The sequence below is a fragment of the Camellia sinensis genome, chromosome 3, assembly GCF_055761805.1.
Source record: "Camellia sinensis isolate YWXY chromosome 3, ASM5576180v1, whole genome shotgun sequence".
NCBI lineage: Eukaryota > Viridiplantae > Streptophyta > Magnoliopsida > Ericales > Theaceae > Camellia > Camellia sinensis.
This window is the reverse complement of record NC_138963.1, coordinates 187,624,413-187,628,041: the sequence shown is the minus strand read 5'-3', so window position 1 is coordinate 187,628,041 and position 3,629 is coordinate 187,624,413.

Sequence of the window (3,629 nt, the reverse complement as noted above, 5' to 3'; positions counted from 1 at the left end):
CGGCCCGCGCGCCTTGCCTCAGGATCCCCGAACTCGACCGTTTAGTGTCTGGTTTTGCACCAAACACTTGCATCTTGCCTTTGAGAGGCAGGGTGGGGCTTGTAGACCATCCCCACCCACCACCGGCATTGGCTAGATGCCACCGGCTGGTTTTTGCTGCCACCGGCAATATAGTTTGCCGGCCGGCACTCTTTGTTGCCGGTCAGCACTATTTGTTGCCGACCGGCACTCTTTTTGGCCAAGATGGCATTTTTGGCCGGCCGATTGCTGTTCATCTGCTTTTGCAGATATTTTTAGACAGCTGTATTGCTTTTGCTCCCCTCCATACACGTGTATGGAGGGATCTCCCTCTTGCAAAGCTTGTCTTGTAAGCTTTACAAGAGGGATATAGAGAGGGTCTCTCTCTAAGGCAAGGGAAAAGAGCTCTTAGACATTTTTGAGGAAAAAATACAGAGAGAGCTCTGGTTTTTCTAGGGTTAGGGTTAGATACATTCACCTATCTCTCTTTTCCTCTCATTTTGTACACTAGGTGTTTTGTGTCTCATTATTGCACACAAACACCTAGTGTTTCACCTTCCTCTTGGAGCTGAGGTTCTAAAGAGTGTGTTTTGAAGTTTTTGTGTTGGATTCAAGCTCAAGGAGGCCATTGGAGCACCATTGTTGAAGAGGACTACAAGGGTGAGAAACTAGTCCCTTTTTCCCCCATTTTTGCATTGATTTTGTACTAGTCTTAGAGCTGTTTTTGTGATTGTTGTATAACATAAAAAAGTTCTGTTTTTAAGCCCTCTTTGTTGTTTATTAAGAGTGTTTTGTTGTTTGAGGGTTGTTGACCACCCTTAGGCCTCAAAAGGCCTCATTTTGAGCCATTTTGTGCTAGCTCCGGGATTTTGGTGTTGAGGTCTCTTCACCACTGAAATCTTGAGGGATTTCAGTGGTGAAGATGATGCTTTGAAGTCCCAAGAAGGAGAGGGCCACCCCCTCTCCTTGTTGTCCTTGAAAAGGGCATATTTTGGCCTCCTAAGGAAGCCTATGCTTGAGTGTGTGTTGAGCATGTTTGGTTTGTTTTTCATGCTTATATATCCATGATATAACATGATTTAAAGTTGGTTTTGGAACTCCATGCATGTTTAGCATAGTTGCCATGTAATGCCTTATTTGTGCCTTAACATGTTCTAGGTTGTTAGCCTTTGTTGGAGCATGTTTTAGGCTTGCATTGTTGAAGTTTATGTGCTTATCTTGACATGTTTTAGCTCTGTCCATAGTCGTTTGGGTCGATTTTGCCATGCTTGATATAGCTCCTTTGTGTTTAGGCTTGTTGGCCTTGAGTATGTGCATGTGTAGCATGCCATCTTTGCATTGTTTTGGTGATTTGGGGTCACTTTATATGTTATTTCAGTCCCATTTCCATGCTTGTTTGATTGCCTTGCATGCCTCTTTAATGCTTTGAAAGCATGTTTTGCAATGCTCCATGTTTTGGTGCCTTTGCATGCCTTTGAATTTGAGCCACTTAGATGCCATCTAAGGAGTCCTTTGGCCTTGTTTTAACATGCTAAAAATCTGTTTTTAGTTGTTTAATGCATGCCTTGTTTGGTCTTGTTAAGTGTAGTTCAATGCCTCATTGATTTGCTTTGAACACTTAGGCCATTTGGTGCATGCTTGGCTTGATTTGTTGCTTTGTTTGGCACCATGTATTAGCATGATTTTAGAGCTTATAATGCATGCTAATTGCTCTTTTTTATCCCTTTCAAGTGTGCTTGAATGTTGCTTGATTTGCGCCCAAGTGTAGGCCTTCCATCATGTGTATGTGTACATGTGTTTTGGCTTCTTGTTTTGGTCATTATGGCCACTATTTTAGGCCTTATTAGAGCTGCCTAATTCATGTATAAGTCCATCTTGCCATCCGTTTGCATTGCCATGTGTATGCTTGCATGATTGCATAAGTGCTTTGCCATGCCATGTTGCATCCTTAGCTTGTATGCCTAGGTTGCATTGCATCTTGCATGCATGCCTTGTCCCTTGAATTGGTGATAGGAATAGGGCCTAATTTGTTTGATTGGTTTGCATGCATTTGAAATCAAAGTTGCATACTTGGTTCTTTGGGCCATCATGCATGGAAATGCGTGATTGGTGGTCCGAGAACCGAGGCACATGTCCCTTTGAGTCATCACAATGATAAGAGACATGGTTGGTGCATACATGCCTTGAATTATGCTGCCATGCCTTGTTTTGCCCTCTGTCGCTGTGAGTTGCAGGTTCTGCAGGAATACTCTGCCGACCGGCAGTGTAATGTGCCGACCGGCACCATTTTCTCTGCCGACAGGCCCTATTTTGTGCCGATGGACATACTACACTGCCGGTGGAAGTTTCATTCAGCCGGTGATGATCCCCTCTGTCCAAGGATGCAGTCCTGAGGCTTTGACAGCCTCCAGAGGAGGAAAGGAAGGAAAACAGAGGCAGCTTGCGCATGGTGGCGCGCTTCCCGAGGCGTTTTCCCGCTTTATTTAATTTATTCAATTTGTTAATTAAATTAGTTAATTTGTAATATTAATTAGCTGGTGTAGTTAATTAATTTGTAATATTTATTCAATCCCTCCGAGCGAGGGTAAATCTGTAATAAGTGTGTGTGGGTGGTGTGTATGTCTTCCAACCCCACGTCTTTCTTCCCTTTTACTTGCCTGCTTTAATGGTTAGTATTAGGACACGTTTAATTTAGCATACCTTATGTTATGCATGTGTGCATCCATGCATTTGTATTGCATGCATTAGGCTCGGTACATCATGCTAATTGCATCAATGCTTCAATTCCAAACTGAATATGTGATAATTGTGCATTTTCACATGACATGTTTAGGATAGCCGAGCCTATTCTAGTAACATTGCATCATGCATGTTTGCTAACAAATTCTTTGTTTTGGCACGGAGTACTATGTAAGTATTTCCGCTTTAGCATATCACATGAGTGTGAATATTGCCATGACAGCATGCTTAACATGTGGCTAAATGCTTATGTGTTAAACTGTTTTGAATGCCTGTGGGTGAAGGTTGGATTGTTTGAGTTGGAAGAACTCATTGAAATCCGTGTTTTTTAGCCTACTTGCGAGTAGCAAATTCCAAAGCATTTTCAAACCGAACGGATGTGCAATGTTTATTTCCAAATTAGGCAATCTAGTCTATACTTGTTTGCTGCGCGCATAACATAGTAATTCTAGGTTAATAATTGGTTTTAGAACACGTAAAGTTTTCAAAAAAGGATATCACGGTTAGTAGAGGCCGGTCTTCGGACCGGGCGAAAGGGGGTGCTCATAGCTGACCTTCCCCGATCGTACCCAAGCTCCCGAGCCGAGACAACTCCGGTGATGACGGACATGTGGCCTTCGGCACCGAGTCAGGGTTTCCTAAATTTTCCCATTTTAAAAATATTTAGGTGGCGACTCTGTATCTGGCAAAGCAGTCCATGTTTGGCACTACTTTTTCAAAAATCTGTTTCTCAAAACGATTTGCCAAATTTGGACTCTTTGGTTCAGATTAAGAACCGTGACACAAGTCGAGTCCGAACTGTAGTAACCCCAAATGAACAGAACGGGACTCATCCTCCCGGGGCGTTCGGGAGCCGTCTACACCCTCATTCA